This window comes from Ascaphus truei, chromosome 7 (genome assembly GCF_040206685.1).
Source record: "Ascaphus truei isolate aAscTru1 chromosome 7, aAscTru1.hap1, whole genome shotgun sequence".
NCBI classification, from domain to species: domain Eukaryota; kingdom Metazoa; phylum Chordata; class Amphibia; order Anura; family Ascaphidae; genus Ascaphus; species Ascaphus truei.
The window spans coordinates 26,953,868-26,973,524 of record NC_134489.1 but is presented as its reverse complement, the minus strand read 5'-3'; the positions used below and the strand labels follow the sequence as shown (position 1 = coordinate 26,973,524).

Below are 19,657 nucleotides of genomic sequence, written 5' to 3'. Positions count from 1 at the left end.
CGACCATAATGATCGCAGCCAAAAGGCCGAGAAGCGATAACCAGAAATGGGCCCCCGCCTGAGCGCCGCCCGACGGCCAGGGGCGCTACGCTTTAGGGAGAAGGGCAGAGGGAGCCGCTGGCTGCCCGCTCGCCTCCTCCCCCAGCAGGCCAGCGTGCCTGCCTCCGCTCCTCCCGACACAGCTCCGGGGAGTCTATGCAGCAGCGGCGGCGACGACGACGACGGATGCAAAAGCCAAAGACTTTCTATGGAGTAAAGAAAAGCAGCCGCACACACTGCTGGGGGGCCCGCATGGCCAGCAAACAGCCAAAAAGGCACATGCTTCCAGTTCTTTTTCCGGCACCAGGCTTCGTCTGCTTATTTGCATAGGAACCGCCCACTTTTTCTCTGCTAGCCGACTCGTCTGGGCTGCCATGAAACTCAGGCAGCAAGCAAGCAGCCAGTGGCTGGGCTTTTCAGTTCAGGTCATTTCAGCCAGCCAGCCAGCCATTGTGACAAGAAGCCAGCAAGTCAAGGCATTTGCTGCTTGCTGCTTGCTGCTTGCTGCTGCAGTGTTTGCTATGCAGGCTATTTGGATACAGCTTCAACAGGAGTTTCTTAGGCATCTGCTCGTTCGGACTGAATTAGGCTAGGCAGCAGGCGGCACTCCTGCTCCATGCGAGGAGGAGCTGAAAAGAAAAGAAAGTAAGAAGCCACGCAAAAGAGCAAACAAGACACAGCAAAAAGAAGGAGGCTTTATTTTGTCGTCATTTCATCTTCTTCTTTCTTTGCAAAAGAAAGAGCCAAAAATGCATGTTTGTTTTTTTTCTGTCAGACAGTCATTTGTTTCTATTTTTTGATACAAGCCAAATATCCCCAAAGGGAAGTGCACCGGTCCTGGAGGTACTGCAATACCAGGTCAATGCGTGGAGTGGACAGAGCAAGCTCTTCTTCCATCTCCCTGTTCTAAAAATCCATTTAATATATGGTCCCCAGATAGGGGACGTATCAGATATTAAACTGATAAGAACAGATTTTTTTTTTTTTTTTTTTTTTTTTTTTTTTTTATTATTTCGAAAAAGACATATATCCTAGTTACAGAAAAAAGAGAAACTCAAACTTTTTGAAAAATAAAAAACCTCCCCAACATTACAAGAACCCCAACATAAGCAATAGGATTTTTAGTCCATATCACATTCTTGTAACAAATTTTGCATTTCTGTAACATATCTTCATATGCTTTTCCCCCGCAGCCTCCTGCTGTGGGGGGGAGCATCGGCCCACCTCTACTCTCCGATGCCCCACAAAAAGGGACCCAAAAAGGCACAAAAACTGCCAATTAATCAGCAAATATTTTGCTTTTAAACACAAATTTTGACTATTTTTAAAAAACTTTTCCCTTTTGTAAAAGCGTTTGGAACATTTGTTTTACAGTAATATTTAAAGAAATTTATTTAAAAACCAGTCTCAGTGTTTTTATTTATTTCTTTAAAATGGTGGACCATATTTGTACTCCCCATAGGCTTTCTCTTTCTTTATTCCCTTTCTTCCTGTCCAAGAGATAATATAAATACATTTGACTAAAAGCTAGGGAGATGCAATCATTCACTGGTATTTCTTCTCTAAAATATAATAAAACGTTTCTCACTTTCCACAAGGCTTCTTTTATACAATTAATTATTTTCCAGGTAATAATGTTTTGATTTTTGTTTTTAAGTTCAAAACTCCCAAAAAAAACTACATCTGGGTCTAGAATTTTTAGGCCACCAATCCACTGCAAGAGCAAGAAAACTCTTCCCCACACCTTTTTAGCATAATTACATGACCACATAATATGTAAAGTTGTCTCATCGTGTGGACAATTCTCCCTTGGGCACTTGGCGCTCATCGCCAGGCCCCTTCTGTGTTGGAAGAACTTGCCTGGCAAAGCTTGGTGCGCACATAACCATGTAATGTCCTTTTGGTTATTAAAAAGCTCCTTTTCTGACACTCTTTCCCAGGCTTTTTTACATCCCTGCTCGTTTACATTCGGGATAATGCACATCTTTTCTCCTTTTTTTATGCTCTTGGTCAGCTTTTTTTGGTCTGTAACTTCTTCTAAAGATTTGTTTTGTAAACTAAATTCGTTTAAAATTTTATCTAAAATCTTATATGTGTCTGATAAATTTAAAACATGGGGTGTTTTTAACGATGTTACAAACCATTTATATTTTCTTGCAAAAAAACCTATTTCATACTTTAAAAATACAGACCAATAATTTCCCCGTCCAAGGTTTAAAAGGCAAAAGGCAAAATACTTAACATACAGAAATAATCTGAGTTCTGGGAAGCCTCTTCCTCCGTTATTCTTTTCTTTATAAATAATTTCCCTTTTTAATTTTTCGTTTTGTGAACTCCACAAAAAAACACAACACAACCTTGTTATTTTCTGTATGTCTCCAGTGGAGGGAGGGAACACTAAACCTATATATAGCAAGATTGGGAGAATAACCATTTTTATTATTAAAATTTTGCCTTCCATTGTTAATTTCCTTAAATACCACATCGTGATTTTTTCCTTGATTTTTTTTATACATTTTTCCCAGTTTTGATCTCCTTCATTTTGTTCATTAAAATTAACACCCAGTATGTCAACCGATTCTTTTATTGGGATATCTGGTATAGTTAGGGGTTCCCAATGTCCGATTTTTAGGATATTACTTTTGTTGAAATTAACTTTAAAACCGGAAGCTACACTAAAAAATTCTAACTGTTTAATGGTTCTTTTTAATGATATTTGGTCTTTACAAAAAATTGTAATATCATCCATGTAGCCAATTACTTTTGCCTCTACACCTCCCCCTCCTGGTAGGGCAACACCCCTGATCATCTTGTCTTTTCTAATGACGCACAAAAGTGGCTCCAGGGCACAAATGAACAAAAGGGGAGAAAGGGGGCACCCCTGCTTTACTCCCGACTCTAGTATCACACTTTCAGTTCTAAAACCATTAATTAAAAACTCACTTGAACAACCATCATAAAAGGATTTAAGAACATTTAAAAAACACTCTGGTATTCCCATTTTATTTAACACCAAAAATAAAAATTCATGGGAAACTCTATCAAAAGCTTTTTCAAAATCGATTGATAAAATCATTAATTTCTGTCCCCTCTCTTTTGTATTATTTATAATATTTTTAACCAGGTTTAAATTCTCCCAGATGTTCCTTCCTGGGATTGCACATACTTGATTACTATGTATTACCTTATCCACCACTTTTTTAAATCGGTTTGCACAAATTTTTGCTAAAATTTTATAATCAGAGTTTAAGAGCGTAATAGGTCTCCAGTTTTTAATATCTGTCTTATCTCCTTTTTTATATAAAAGTGTCACTGTGCCCTTTTTCCATGAAGATGGCAATTTTTTAAAAACAAAACACTCTTTAAGAATACTCAGTAGATCTTCTTTTAAAATATCCCAGAAGGTGACATAAAATTCTATTGGTAGCCCGTCTTTGCCTGGTACCTTGTTTGTTTTAAAACCTTTAATAACCTCTAAGATTTCTTCCATTTTAAGATCTTCTTTTAAAAAACCTTGATCATCCTTATTTAAAACAAGCGTTATTTCTTTTAAAGCATCCTCTGTAAAATATTTATCAATCTTCTTTTTATTAAAAAGTTCTTTATAAAAAGCTGCTACTTTTAAAAGAATACCTTGTAAAGTTTTTTCCCCATTCATTTCTTCAATTAATTCTTTTTTCTCATTCTTCTTCTTAAAAAAATATCTGGTACATTTTTCATTTTCTTCTATGTGTTTTATTCTGGAATTAAAAACAATTTCTTTCCCTCTTGCCTCTAAGAGTTTTTTTATTTGTTTTTTTGCTTCAGCTATTTCTCCCTCAACCACACATCCTATGTCTTTTAATTTATGCAAGGTTTGTAATTGTATATTTAGGTTTTCAAAAAAAGCCCTTTTTTCCCTTGCTTTCCCCTGTCCTGTTTTTATGAAAAAAAATTTTGTCTTTCTTTTTATATCTTCCCACCATTTAAAAACTGTGGTGCCTGGTTCCTTTTGTTTTTGCCATTCTTTAAAACTTTTCCTAAAATTGTCACATATATCTTTATCTTCCAGCAGGCTAGTATTTAATTTCCATTCACTTTTATTTCTTTTCTTTACTTCGTCGCTTTTTATTGTAAAAGTTAAGATTTTATGATCTGATAAAATATTCTCTATTAAAACACACTTTAAAGGCTTTAGTTCTTTCGAACAAAAACAAAAATCTATCCTGGAGCAGGTTATCCCATTGCTCCAGGTCATGCCTTCCGCTTCTGGTTTTCTGGGGTTACACACTTTAAAAACATCCTGTAGTCTAAAATCCGTTTTGATATTTTCTAATTGCCCTGAAGTTTTATCAAAATTTCTACTGACATTTTTCCCCAATCTTTTTTCTCCCTTTAAAATGCAGTTAAAATCCCCGCTTATTATTTGAGGACAAGAACTGTCCATAAAAAGGGTTAAAAGCTGAAGTGTTTCGGATCTTTCTTGCTTATCAGGGGGAGTATATACATTAATAAAATCCCATCTGCAGCCATCTATTAATGTACTGACTTTTATAAGTCTACCCGGTTTTATTTCATTTACAGACATTATTTCTACATTCCCTTTGAATAAAATGGCAACCCCTGCTGATTTATTTTCATTTGATCCTGACCACACTGATGGCCCCTGTGACCAGTCCTTTGCATATTCATTATAATTTTGCATATGCGCAATACCACATTCCTGTAAGAAAAAAACTGTCACACTCAATGTAGTCAGATAATCAAACACCATTCTCCTTCTTTTCCTATCTTTTATGCTTCTCACATTAAAAGATATACCTTTTAAGACAGCCATTTTGATTTTCAATAGTCCATGTCTGTCCCTATTTCTGGAAAGTCTGGCCTCTCCATACCTGTAAAACACTCAACTGCATCATGTTCAAGATATTCATCTGAACACGGAGAGACATTCTCAACTCCTCCATAAAAATCAGTAGAAAAGGTTTCTATTACTTCCGTACCTGATATTGTGTCCATTTCCCCAGATTCTTGCAGAGTATCAGCCACCTCCGAGTTCTGTAAAGCTGCGTATCTGGCGGTTAGCTCCACCTCAGGATGCGTCACTTCCACGTAGGTTTTGACTTTAGCTGTTCTTTTCCTTTGTTCTTTCCCCTGGGAGATTTTACTCCTTTTAGCCCTTGCAGTTTCCCAGAACCCGTCTCCAGGACCCTCCGAAGCCTCCGCCTCCGAGTGTTCTTTTGACTCCGCTCTGTCATCATCTGCTCCAGGTGTTACTGGTAGTCTTGGCTCTCCAGGGGTCAGCTGTTCCTCGGGCGTCTCCTCTACAGCCACAGGTGTCTCGTCTTTGGTTGCTGATTCCTCTGCGTTCTCTGGGGTCAGGCCTCCATTTGTTTGCTCTGGTTCCTTTTCATTTGATTTTTTTTGCTCCTCCATGTTTGTGCGTGAGCGTTGAGGGCAAGACATATAAACATGTCCTGTTTTTTGGCACAAATTACATTTCCTCATTGCTTTGCAGTCTTTAAGATCATGGTCAGAGGCCTCACAGTTGGTGCAATGCTTATCCTCTTTGCAAGATTCTTTTGTGTGCCCGAATTTTGTGCATAACCGGCAATATAAAGGCATTCCTGTGTAGTATAAATCCCCGTTAAACTTGCCCAGTTTAAACCTGGCTGGGGGTCTCATTTTCCCATCGATCCCTTCTGGGTCTTTTTTAAAGATGACTAAGAATTTTCTTTTTGAAGTCCAGATACCATATTCGTTATTTATATTTCCCGCAAAAACAACTTTTTCACAGTATCTGTCTAAGAACATCTTAATCTCGCTTGCAGGAACATGTGGGGAGTACATCTTAACAATTAGCAGTACTTCTTCATTGGAGTGGTGCAGTGTGACTCTAACTCCTTGCAGGAGGGGGTCATCAATCTTTTCCTTAAGTTTTTTGTGAAAGTTCGTGCAGTTGAAAGCGTTTGTAAAAGTCACATCATACACCCCCCTTCTGGGATAGTCCTGTATAGCCAAAATATATTCCACTTTCATTTCAAACAGTCCCAATAAAAGTTTCTTAACGATGTATCCCAGATCTTTTCCTTTCCTGTCAATTTCAGTGAATTCGAATCTTACCGAGTCCTTAAGCCGCGCGTAAGCCGGCACAGTTCCGTCGTCGAACGACATCGTGTCGATCCCTCCTCGAAACGGCCCAAGACACTTGGTCTTAGCCAAAAGCCGAGAAGCGATAACCAGAAATGGGCCCCCGCCTGAGCGCCGCCCGACGGCCAGGGGCGCTACGCTTTAGGGAGAAGGGCAGAGGGAGCCGCTGGCTGCCCGCTCGCCTCCTCCCCCAGCAGGCCAGCGTGCCTGCCTCCGCTCCTCCCGACACAGCTCCGGGGAGTCTATGCAGCAGCGGCGGCGACGACGACGACGGATGCAAAAGCCAAAGACTTTCTATGGAGTAAAGAAAAGCAGCCGCACACACTGCTGGGGGGCCCGCATGGCCAGCAAACAGCCAAAAAGGCACATGCTTCCAGTTCTTTTTCCGGCACCAGGCTTCGTCTGCTTATTTGCATAGGAACCGCCCACTTTTTCTCTGCTAGCCGACTCGTCTGGGCTGCCATGAAACTCAGGCAGCAAGCAAGCAGCCAGTGGCTGGGCTTTTCAGTTCAGGTCATTTCAGCCAGCCAGCCAGCCATTGTGACAAGAAGCCAGCAAGTCAAGGCATTTGCTGCTTGCTGCTTGCTGCTTGCTGCTGCAGTGTTTGCTATGCAGGCTATTTGGATACAGCTTCAACAGGAGTTTCTTAGGCATCTGCTCGTTCGGACTGAATTAGGCTAGGCAGCAGGCGGCACTCCTGCTCCATGCGAGGAGGAGCTGAAAAGAAAAGAAAGTAAGAAGCCACGCAAAAGAGCAAACAAGACACAGCAAAAAGAAGGAGGCTTTATTTTGTCGTCATTTCTTCATCTTCTTCTTTCTTTGCAAAAGAAAGAGCCAAAAATGCATGTTTGTTTTTTTTCTGTCAGACAGTGATTTGTTTCTATTTTTTGATACAAGCCAAATATCCCCAAAGGGAAGTGCACCGGTCCTGGAGGTACTGCAATACCAGGTCAATGCGTGGAGTGGACAGAGCAAGCTCTTCTTCCATCTCCCTGTTCTAAAAATCCATTTAATATATGGTCCCCAGATAGGGGACGTATCAGATATTAAACTGATAAGAACAGATTTTTTTTTTTTGTGTTAAATATTTTTTATTTTCATCTTTCCATTTTTACAACAACGTAAAATAAAACATTTCAGAAAAATTTAAATTTTACACACTGTAAATCTTTTCTTTACAATATTCCCTTTACACTCTTCATCCTTCACCTTCTTTTTATTCACATTCTATACTCATCAAAACCATTCTGCTACGATACCCTTCCTCTCCCCTATCCTTCTCTTCTTTCCTTCCTTCTCTTCTTTCCACATTACTCCAAAGATTTCCCACTTGCTCAACACTCTCATTTTTGCACTTTTTTCCTTGCTCTATTCTCAGGCCACTCAAACCACCCTTATTTCCTCTTCTGTTTTTAACATTACTCCAATGATTTTCTACTTGCTCAACACTCTCATTTTTGCACATCCCTTTTCTTTCCTTTTTTCTTACTTTAACCTCAGACCACTCACTTTCCTCTTCCTCTTCTTTTTTTCCACTACTTCCCCTTCTAGATTCTAAACCACCCTTATTTTCTCTTCTGCCCTCTTCTTTCTCTTCCATCTCTTTTTCTTTTTTTCCTTTCCTCCTCCTTCATCTGCTTTTCCCTATCTCTTTCAAATTCTAATAATACTTCATTTACAGATCTCATATTTTCCACGTTAAACACATCTTGCTTCAAAATATCTGTCTCTTTTCCAACCTCCCCTCTTTTCCCTTCCACACACTTAGCTAAAAGCTGTCCTTTTTCCCCACATTTATTGTACATCACTTCCTCAGGTTGCCCTGGAAACTCCAATACTCCCTTATCTCTACCAATGCAAAACCTTTCAGGTGGATACATCAATCCCTCCACCCCCTCTATATTGGGTCTGAGTCTGACCCAAAAACGACGTCTGCCATTATACAGTCCATATGTATTTCTCAATTTAGTTCCTCCTTTCACTGTTACACAAAAGTGCATTAGAAATTCCTCAATGTCCTCCTTCTTCGTGAACACATTAAACATCTGCACTATTACCGGTCTCTCCACTTGCAGAAATCTTGGTATCACTCTGATTCCTTCCATTCTTTTATCACTCAAGATCGTTTTGCATTTTTCATAAGTCTGTCGGCATTTCTTCTCCTCCACAAAGGTTAAATCCATGATTCCTTCTTTCAAAAAATCCTGAAGGCAGTATATGTCTCCATACTCCACTCCCAGCAAATCTCTCACAATTTCCTCCACGACATATCCAACACCGACACTGGCTCGACTGGATCCCACGATCTGGAACCGGATGCAGTTCTTCTCATTTGCTTTGTCCGCCATCCTCTTTCACGATCACCGTCACCTCTAGTTCCAGGTGCAGCGCCCTAATAGCAGCAAGGGGGTTAAGTCCGTTAGAACGATCCCCAAAGGCCAAGGCGCCGGCCCTTCACCGTCTCTCTCTCTTCTCGTCCTTGTCCGCCAAACACAACATTGGCTCCGGAGCGGCACCCTTATAGCAGCAAGGGGGTTAAGTCTGTTAGGACGATCCCCCAAGGCCAAGGCGCCGGCCCTTCACCATCTCTCTCCTTGTCCGCTCCTGATCACCTCCCGCTGCCTGAGATGGCGCACCCCCCTAATAGCAGCATGAGTCTTAAGTCCCCTCCGGAACGATGACTCAAGGCCAAGGGGGCACAGTCTCAGCAAAACCTCTCAGCCCAGACACTTGATCTGAGCCAAAAGGCCGAGAAGCGATAACCAGAAATGGGCCCCCGCCTGAGCGCCGCCCGACGGCCAGGGGCGCTACGCTTTAGGGAGAAGGGCAGAGGGAGCCGCTGGCTGCCCGCTCGCCTCCTCCCCCAGCAGGCCAGCGTGCCTGCCTCCGCTCCTCCCGACACAGCTCCGGGGAGTCTATGCAGCAGCGGCGGCGACGACGACGACGGATGCAAAAGCCAAAGACTTTCTATGGAGTAAAGAAAAGCAGCCGCACACACTGCTGGGGGGCCCGCATGGCCAGCAAACAGCCAAAAAGGCACATGCTTCCAGTTCTTTTTCCGGCACCAGGCTTCGTCTGCTTATTTGCATAGGAACCGCCCACTTTTTCTCTGCTAGCCGACTCGTCTGGGCTGCCATGAAACTCAGGCAGCAAGCAAGCAGCCAGTGGCTGGGCTTTTCAGTTCAGGTCATTTCAGCCAGCCAGCCATTGTGACAAGAAGCCAGCAAGTCAAGGCATTTGCTGCTTGCTGCTTGCTGCTTGCTGCTGCAGTGTTTGCTATGCAGGCTATTTGGATACAGCTTCAACAGGAGTTTCTTAGGCATCTGCTCGTTCGGACTGAATTAGGCTAGGCAGCAGGCGGCACTCCTGCTCCATGCGAGGAGGAGCTGAAAAGAAAAGAAAGTAAGAAGCCACGCAAAAGAGCAAACAAGACACAGCAAAAAGAAGGAGGCTTTATTTTGTCGTCATTTCATCTTCTTCTTTCTTTGCAAAAGAAAGAGCCAAAAATGCATGTTTGTTTTTTTTCTGTCAGACAGTGATTTGTTTCTATTTTTTGATACAAGCCAAATATCCCCAAAGGGAAGTGCACCGGTCCTGGAGGTACTGCAATACCAGGTCAATGCGTGGAGTGGACAGAGCAAGCTCTTCTTCCATCTCCCTGTTCTAAAAATCCATTTAATATATGGTCCCCAGATAGGGGACGTATCAGATATTAAACTGATAAGAACAGATTTTTTTTTTTTTTTTTTTTTTTTTTTTTTATTCAAACATAAAGATAAAGTTTTACAATTTTTCCATTTTTTCGAAAATAACACAGAACAGTTTTCATTTAGCATTTTATACACAATAATATTAATACAGAACATACCTATGTTTCATAATTCCACAAATATCTCTTTCTATTTCAGACACTTCAGACATATACAATAACCCCTTAACATCCTATTTTCCTTCTAAACTTTCCAATACATTTATCTCTCTCTTTTTTTCCCGAATACTAATTGAGGTTCCTGGTGCTATGCTTAACCCCATTTCTAGTGATTCTATAGATCTTTTTACCTTTTTCAGCGTTTCCCCCGGTTCTGTCTTATCCCAAACTCCTAAAAGTCTTTGAAGTTGATTTCTATTTACTTCAAGTTTGCTTTCTTCCTCTTTCTCTTTTTCTCCAACCACCAATCCTTTTTAGCCCTTTCCTTCGTTATATCTTCTTCTCCACTTGTTCTGCTTACTTTCCTCTGTACTTTCCCTTTTCCCTGCATTTGATCACTTCCCTGACTTTCTTGTGAGGCTGAACTATCACTCTCACTACCCTTCTGTTCCTTACTTCCCCTTTTGCTGGGGCCTGCTTCCGTACCTGCCTCAATTTCTGCTTTCTTTATACTCTCCTTTTGTCTACGTTTTAAGGTTTTCTTTTCTGAACCTCCGACCTCCATCTCTTCCTCTTGTACTGTACTCTTTGCCTCTTGTCCTTTCCCCGTCTCTAAAACTCTCACCGCTTCTTCTATTGCTTCTAACCCTCTAAAACCCTCTTCCCCTTCCGTCCGGTGGGGGCAAAACTTATCCTCTACCCCCACCACCTTCTCTTTCCGTTTCTGAGCCTTTTTCTCATCCACATTTACTTCCATCTCCTCCCTCTCTTGTATCTCTGGCACCACAATCCCCCCTCCTTGTGATGTGGAGGCCAACACAATACTGTCCATGTCCATTTTACTTTGTTCCAAAGTTTTCACCACCTCCTTCACTCCCCCCTCCTCAAATTCCTGGGATACTTCTGCTCCAACTTCCTTTTCTCTTTCTTGCCTTAAGTTCTCTAAATACATTTCCTCAACAAAAGGATCTACCCCAAGTTCTGGGGTTTCTTCACCTACATCACTTACTGGCGAAAAAGTATTTCCCCCAATCTCCATTTCCTCCACCAACACTTTCTCTCCCGTTGTTGCTTGAGCATAAGATCTCTGCGTACACTGCCGCATCAAATGACCCACCTCCCCACAAATGTCACATTTACGGGGTGTCTTACAGCCCGCAGCGGTGTGCCCATCCTTGCCACACACCCTGCAGACTACTCCCGATCTTTCACAACCTTCTTTGGTATGTCCATATGTGAAACAATTACGACAATACATCGGCTGTCCTTTGTAGGTAATAAACCCACGATCCCCTCCAATGCTGAAACTGGCAGGGGGCTGTCTCACACCTCCAACACACGATGGGTCTTTCTTGAACCGTACCCAGTACTTCCTTTTCCCGTTATACACTCCGTAAACGTTCACCTGCTCAAATCCTCCTTTCACTACTGAGCAATATCTTTCCAGAAACATGGTGATATTCTGCTTGCTCGTGTACGGGTTGTACATGTGGACAAGAACCTGGCGCTCTTCCATCATAAAACAAGGTATTACCGAAATCCCTCGTAGCATGTCACTCTCCGCTCTTTCCTTGCAGATTTCGTACACCTTGGAGGCATCCCCCTCTTGGTGAAACGTGACGTCATAAATTCCCTGGCGAGGGAAATCCTGGACGCAAAACAATTTCTTCGTCCCGACATCACAAAGCTCCCGCAGCACCTTCTCGACAATCTGCTTCAGCATCTCCACCGACCGATATTCCTCACCAACCAGGAATCTGACTGTGTTCTTCAAGCGCACTTCATTAAAAGTCGCCATCGCTCGCCCTCCGAAACTGCTCGGGATGGCGTGTCACCCCAAAAGCAGCATGCGGCTTAAGACTCTTTCGAGCCGATGCCGCAAGGCCAAGGTGACACAGTCCCAGCTAAGCCCCTGACTCAGACACAATGATCTGAGCCAAAAGGCCGAGAAGCGATAACCAGAAATGGGCCCCCGCCTGAGCGCCGCCCGACGGCCAGGGGCGCTACGCTTTAGGGAGAAGGGCAGAGGGAGCCGCTGGCTGCCCGCTCGCCTCCTCCCCCAGCAGGCCAGCGTGCCTGCCTCCGCTCCTCCCGACACAGCTCCGGGGAGTCTATGCAGCAGCGGCGGCGACGACGACGACGGATGCAAAAGCCAAAGACTTTCTATGGAGTAAAGAAAAGCAGCCGCACACACTGCTGGGGGGCCCGCATGGCCAGCAAACAGCCAAAAAGGCACATGCTTCCAGTTCTTTTTCCGGCACCAGGCTTCGTCTGCTTATTTGCATAGGAACCGCCCACTTTTTCTCTGCTAGCCGACTCGTCTGGGCTGCCATGAAACTCAGGCAGCAAGCAAGCAGCCAGTGGCTGGGCTTTTCAGTTCAGGTCATTTCAGCCAGCCAGCCAGCCATTGTGACAAGAAGCCAGCAAGTCAAGGCATTTGCTGCTTGCTGCTTGCTGCTTGCTGCTGCAGTGTTTGCTATGCAGGCTATTTGGATACAGCTTCAACAGGAGTTTCTTAGGCATCTGCTCGTTCGGACTGAATTAGGCTAGGCAGCAGGCGGCACTCCTGCTCCATGCGAGGAGGAGCTGAAAAGAAAAGAAAGTAAGAAGCCACGCAAAAGAGCAAACAAGACACAGCAAAAAGAAGGAGGCTTTATTTTGTCGTCATTTCATCTTCTTCTTTCTTTGCAAAAGAAAGAGCCAAAAATGCATGTTTGTTTTTTTTCTGTCAGACAGTCATTTGTTTCTATTTTTTGATACAAGCCAAATATCCCCAAAGGGAAGTGCACCGGTCCTGGAGGTACTGCAATACCAGGTCAATGCGTGGAGTGGACAGAGCAAGCTCTTCTTCCATCTCCCTGTTCTAAAAATCCATTTAATATATGGTCCCCAGATAGGGGACGTATCAGATATTAAACTGATAAGAACAGATTTTTTTTTTTTTTTTTTTTTAAATGTTTTTATTGAACAGTTTTTTATATACAATTTTTACTTTTCGAAAAACAAAAAAACCACCCCAACATTACAATCACCCCAAACATGATACAATTCAACAACATATTCTTTCAACATGTTTTATACACACTTTTTTATTTCAACCCTTTACAAACCCCCTTTTTTTTCCCTTTCTGTATGCTTTTCATCCACCGATCCACCCGTGGAGGGGAGCATCGGCCCGCCTCTACTCTCCGATACTCCATCATACGGACCCTAAAGGCACCTAGTGTCTTCATTAAATATCTTTTATCTCTTCATATTCTCTTCCATATGATAAAAGCATACTTTTCTCCCGTCCCTCCACATCTCAATCTTTCGCTGTGCTCCATCCTTGCACTCCTTCTCTCCCTTAAACTCCCTAATACTATCAAAAAGAAAACTACTTTTAATACCACCCTTTGTTACTAAAATAGAACATTTTCATCTTGCAAAACCTTGACCTTTCTATACCTTACTTATTAAACTTCTCCACTTTGTGGCCTTCCAAATTTTTTCCCCTTCCTTCTTCCCCAATTTTTTAACATCCATCAAGTAATATACATACATTTTCCCCAATATCATCTTAACACACTCATTCACACCTATCACTTCTTTCTTATAAATTAGCACATTTCTAACTTCCCACATCAATTCTTTCACACAATTCACAATCTTCCACAACACATTCTCCTGTTTTCCATCCTCCCCACTCTCCCCATACATCATTGTATTATATTGTAACTTCCCCACCCCTGTCACTTCAGTTACAAGTTTTCCCAAACCTCGCCACACCTTTCTTACAAATCTACAGTTCCAAAAGAGATGAGCTATGTTTTCCGACCCCCCACAACCTTCTCTTGGACACACCTCAGATCTGGACAGATCTCTCCTCTTTTGAAAATATTTTACAGGAAGGCAACTATGTGCCGTCATCCAAGCCAAATCTTTTTGGTTGTTAGTTAGGTCTTTTTGACTCACCCTTCTCCACACTTGGGCGACTTGTTTATCACTCAATCCACCTATACCCTCACTCACCTCTTTACTACTTATTAATTTTTTAATTCTCCTATGATCTTCCCACAACTTTCTTTCTGTCCCCAACAACCCAAATTTCTCTATGAAACCTTGTATTCTTTCATAAAAAACTGGGGTAACAAAACAGACTGGTTTCCTTAAATCAATTTTAAACAAACCCAACCTCCTTAACATGCCTCCCGCCTCATATCTACAGAAGCATGCGGCTTTGTTATTTTTATTATTAACTAGATTTATGCAAAAATGTGCATATTTTGCTTCTATACTAACCTCTATATCAGGCAGGCCCTTCCCCCCTTTCATTTTGTCTTTATACACAACTTGTCTTCTTAGTTTTTCCTTTTCTGAGCTCCAAAAAAAAACAAACAAAAATCTGGTTATTTTCCTCAACCATTTACTTGTCGGAGGGAACACCATTCCCATGTATAACAGAATAGGTACAAGAACCGCTTTTGTGATTAAGACTTTCCCCTCCATTGATAACTTCCTCAGGGACCAGAACTGTATTTTTTTATTTATCCTTTCACCTATCTGCTCCCAGTTACTCTCCCCCTTCAGCTCCTCGTCAAACCATACTCCTAAGATTTTCAATTGCTGCATCTCAACGGGGATCCCGCACTTATCTAAATCTCTCCAGTCACCAAAAGCTTTACAAACGCTCTTATCCCAATTCACTCTAAACCCTGATGCAACACAAAAATTTTCTATATGGAACTTCACTCTCTTGATTGCTGCCTGTGTTGTGCAGACCACCGTTAAATCGTCCATATAGCCCAGTGTCTTTACACTTCTACCCCCACTCCCTGGGACTTCAACCCCTCTCACTACCTTGTCTCTCCTGATCTCGTTTAATAGTGGCTCCATGGCACATATAAAAGCCAATGGAGACAGGGGGCACCCCTGTCTCACTCCTGATCTTATCTGTATTTCTTCCGTGAAGAATCCATTCACCATAACTCTACTAAAAATCCCATCATATAAATTCCTAATTTGCCTTAGCAATCCCTCTGGAATTCCTAACTTCCCCAGTACTTTAAAAAGAAAACTATGGGCCAACCTGTCGTACGCCTTCTCAAAATCTATGTTCGCTATTACTACTGGCTGGTTCCTTTCTTTACAATACCAGAGCAAGTCCCTTATCAACCCCAAGTTCTCAGCAATCTGTCTGCCTGGTACTGCACATACCTGATCTTCATCCACCAACTTTTCAATGACACCTTTCATCCTTTCCATGATCACTTTTGCAAAAACCTTATAGTCGACATTAAGCAGTGTAATTGGGCGCCAGTTCTTTAGGTTTCGTTTATCCCCTTTTTTATAAATGAAAGTGATAATTCCTTCACGAAAGGATGCCGGCACCTTCCCCATTTTCCAAATTTCTTTAAATACACTTACCATCTCTGGTCCTATCAACCCCCAATACTCACAGTAAAACTCATAGGGGAGCCCATCACTCCCTGGTGTCTTCCCCTTCTTCCCTCTTCGTACTCCTTCCTCTACTTCCATTTCACTTAAGTCCCTTCCCAAGAAGTGTTGTTCTTCCACCTCCAATTTACATTGTGTTCTTTCTAATAGTTCTTTCTCCATTCCTTTGTCTCTGAATTTTTCCTCAAATAGTATTCCATAGTATTTCTCCACTTCCTTCACTATCTCCACTGTCCCATATACTTCTCCCTCATTACTATCTAACACTGGACCCATTATAGTTTTTTCCGAAAAAACTTTTTAAAAAAAATAGGGTGTACACTTCTCATCTTGTTCTATCTTTTCCACTCTTGCGGCGTGTATGATCCTTTTACCTTTTTTTTCAATTAGCCTTCTTACATCTTTCCTCCCTTTCTCAAACTCATTGTCCACATCCCACCCCATTTTTCTTAATTTAAGCAAAAATTGCTTTCTTAAATAAAGTGCTGTAAATTCTTCTTCTACCTTCCTAGCCTGTTCACACCCTTTCTTTATAAAGAACACTTTAGTTTCTTTTTTAAACCACTCCCACCAATCCACCACATCCCTGAATTCTCTCATCCTCGCCTTCATTCTCGCATACAGACTTTCAAACTGTTTTTTACAAATTACGTTTTCCATCAGGGCCACGTTTAGTTTCCAATATCCTTTGCCATATTCAACTATCCCTTCCACGTCCACTCTACACTTTATACACACATGATCTGAAAAAACTACTTTCATCACCTTCCATTCTCTCATCTTCATCCCCTTTGAAAGGAGTATCAAATCAATTCTCGAACGGACCTCTCCTTTATCACTGTACCACGTGTACACTGTTGTGCTTCTCCCCCCCTTTTTCCCAGCGTCTACTAACCCATAATCCTTTATTATATTTTTGAGGAGATTCCTCGTCCCATCAGGCCTCTGTTCTTCAGCCCCACCTACTCTATCACTCTTTTCCAAAGCACAGTTAAAATCTCCAGCAACTATTGTTGGCTCCCTCCCTGGTAGAAACATTTGAAGCATTTCAAAAAGCTCTTCTCTTAACTTTTTTACAGGTGAAGCATATATATTAAAAATGCGCAGTTTCATCCCCCTCCATCCCAACCAAACACATTGCAATCTTCCGGGTTCAATAACTATATTTTTAATCACACTAATCTCCCTATTCCTAACTAACACTCCTACCCCACTATTCCTGTTCTCATGACACCCAGACCACACAGCTTCCCCAAATTTCCATTCCGTCTTAGGTGGTATATCATTTATTGCACACTCTTGTAAGCAAATTATGTCACTTTTTTGTTTAGCCACGTACTCTAATATCATTGCTCTTCTTGCAGGTGCTCTGATACTACTTACATTCAGGGAAACAACTGTGATAGACATTTATGTTGCAGAAAACAAACATCACTACCCTCTCCCTAGATAGCATACCCAGTTGTCTCCTGCAACTGCACTACTGCATCATCCTCCACATATGGCATGCTCCCTGGGGACAAAAGCAATAAGTCTCTATATGGTGCTTCCCCCTCTGTAATCACACCACTACATCCCTCTTTTGGATCTCCTGGGCTTATTGGCACTCCCCCATTCCCTTCTTCACTGGGACTCCATCCCTCCATTGAAGCTCTAGGACTTGATGTCCCTCCTTCACTTCCGTCTCCTATAGAACTCACCGGGCTTGGAAAGTCTCCCATCATCTCCTCTGTACTGAAAGTTTTCAGCTCCCCCTCCTCCACGAACTGTAGCATCTCAAATCTTGTAGGATGGACAAAGTTTGGCGGCATCGTTACCTTCCCTCTCTTTTTTTTAAATATTCCCCGACGTTTTGGCGTCATGAATTTTGGCCGCTTTCCCCCTTTGACCACACCATCTTCCTCTGATGTTTCCGACCCGTCTTCTGCCGGCATCTCTTCCTGTGATATTCTAAGATCTTTAGGTATTCCTATGGACTCTTCTTCAGTATTTGCCTGAGAATCTCTCTCTATTGGAGCCACTGATACCTGTACCATGTCCTCTTCTTCTATCACAGGGTCAACTCCCTTATTGTTCCTCTCAACTTCTGTTCTTTCATCTCCTGTTTCCTGCATCACCTCCTGCTCCCCCTCCTCCTCATTTGCCTTCTCGGGGTTTTCAGATCTCTCGTTCCCCCTCTCTCTCTCTCTCTCTCTCTCCTTTTCCATACGATCTTCCTCTTCTTCTTCCTCTTTTCTTTGCATCCTGGCCGCATGGGAGTACGGTCTTTTTGGACACTGTCTGGCTAAGTGACCCGTTCCCCCACAAAGGTCACATTTGCGGGGTTTGTCACACCTCATAGCCGTATGACCACCTTCCCCACAGTTTCGACATATGGTCCCAGATTTGTCACATTCGAACTTTGTGTGCCCATACTTCCGACAATTTCTACAGTATACCGGCTGCCCTGGGTAAAACAGGAACCCTCGGTTTCCCCCCAAGTCAAAACTGGCCGGCGGGTACATGACCCCTGACACGCTTTCTGAATCAGGTCTGAAACGAACCCAGTATCTCCTCGCTCGTCCCAAGATCAGGCGCGCCCCCCCTAAAGCAGCAAGGAGCTTAAGCCATTTCTGGCGATGCTCCAGGGCCAAGGGGACGGTCCTTCTCTCTCCGTTGGCCTTCCGGTTTCAGACACTTGGTCTTAGCCAAAAGGCCGAGAAGCGATAACCAGAAATGGGCCCCCGCCTGAGCGCCGCCCGACGGCCAGGGGCGCTACGCTTTAGGGAGAAGGGCAGAGGGAGCCGCTGGCTGCCCGCTCGCCTCCTCCCCCAGCAGGCCAGCGTGCCTGCCTCCGCTCCTCCCGACACAGCTCCGGGGAGTCTATGCAGCAGCGGCGGCGACGACGACGACGGATGCAAAAGCCAAAGACTTTCTATGGAGTAAAGAAAAGCAGCCGCACACACTGCTGGGGGGCCCGCATGGCCAGCAAACAGCCAAAAAGGCACATGCTTCCAGTTCTTTTTCCGGCACCAGGCTTCGTCTGCTTATTTGCATAGGAACCGCCCACTTTTTCTCTGCTAGCCGACTCGTCTGGGCTGCCATGAAACTCAGGCAGCAAGCAAGCAGCCAGTGGCTGGGCTTTTCAGTTCAGGTCATTTCAGCCAGCCAGCCAGCCAGCCATTGTGACAAGAAGCCAGCAAGTCAAGGCATTTGCTGCTTGCTGCTTGCTGCTTGCTGCTGCAGTGTTTGCTATGCAGGCTATTTGGATACAGCTTCAACAGGAGTTTCTTAGGCATCTGCTCGTTCGGACTGAATTAGGCTAGGCAGCAGGCGGCACTCCTGCTCCATGCGAGGAGGAGCTGAAAAGAAAAGAAAGTAAGAAGCCACGCAAAAGAGCAAACAAGACACAGCAAAAAGAAGGAGGCTTTATTTTGTCGTCATTTCATCTTCTTCTTTCTTTGCAAAAGAAAGAGCCAAAAATGCATGTTTGTTTTTTTTCTGTCAGACAGTCATTTGTTTCTATTTTTTGATACAAGCCAAATATCCCCAAAGGGAAGTGCACCGGTCCTGGAGGTACTGCAATACCAGGTCAATGCGTGGAGTGGACAGAGCAAGCTCTTCTTCCATCTCCCTGTTCTAAAAATCCATTTAATATATGGTCCCCAGATAGGGGACGTATCAGATATTAAACTGATAAGAACAGATTTTATTTTATTTATTTTTTTTTTTTTTTTATTATTTCGAAAAAGACATATATCCTAGTTACAGAAAAAAGAGAAACTCAAACTTTTTGAAAAATAAAAAACCTCCCCAACATTACAAGAACCCCAACATAAGCAATAGGATTTTTAGTCCATATCACATTCTTGTAACAAATTTTGCATTTCTGTAACATATCTTCATATGCTTTTCCCCCGCTGCCTCCTGCTGTGGGGGGGAGCATCGGCCCACCTCTACTCTCCGATGCCCCACAAAAAGGGACCCAAAAAGGCACAAAAACTGCCAATTAATCAGCAAATATTTTGCTTTTAAACACAAATTTTGACTATTTTTAAAAAACTTTTCCCTTTTGTAAAAGCGTTTGGAACATTTGTTTTACAGTAATATTTAAAGAAATTTATTTAAAAACCAGTCTCAGTGTTTTTATTTATTTCTTTAAAATGGTGGACCATATTTGTACTCCCCATAGGCTTTCTCTTTCTT

General features: G+C 42.8%; 1 non-coding gene and 4 pseudogenes across 1 annotated transcript; all 5 read right to left on the bottom strand.

Annotated features, from left to right (window-relative positions):
• Positions 1–860: 860 nt before the first annotated feature.
• Positions 861–1,065, bottom strand: LOC142500057 (U2 spliceosomal RNA; annotated as a pseudogene).
• Positions 1,066–7,080: 6,015 nt separating this feature from the next.
• Positions 7,081–7,256, bottom strand: LOC142500174 (U2 spliceosomal RNA; annotated as a pseudogene).
• A 2,490-nt stretch (positions 7,257–9,746) lies between these two features.
• On the bottom strand, positions 9,747–9,947 carry LOC142500215 (U2 spliceosomal RNA; annotated as a pseudogene).
• A 2,867-nt stretch (positions 9,948–12,814) lies between these two features.
• On the bottom strand, positions 12,815–12,997 carry LOC142500141 (U2 spliceosomal RNA). The gene has a single exon (XR_012802825.1). It is a non-coding gene; the product is annotated as a U2 spliceosomal RNA (small nuclear RNA).
• A 6,008-nt stretch (positions 12,998–19,005) lies between these two features.
• On the bottom strand, positions 19,006–19,207 carry LOC142500736 (U2 spliceosomal RNA; annotated as a pseudogene).
• Between the last annotated feature and the right edge of the window lie 450 nt (positions 19,208–19,657).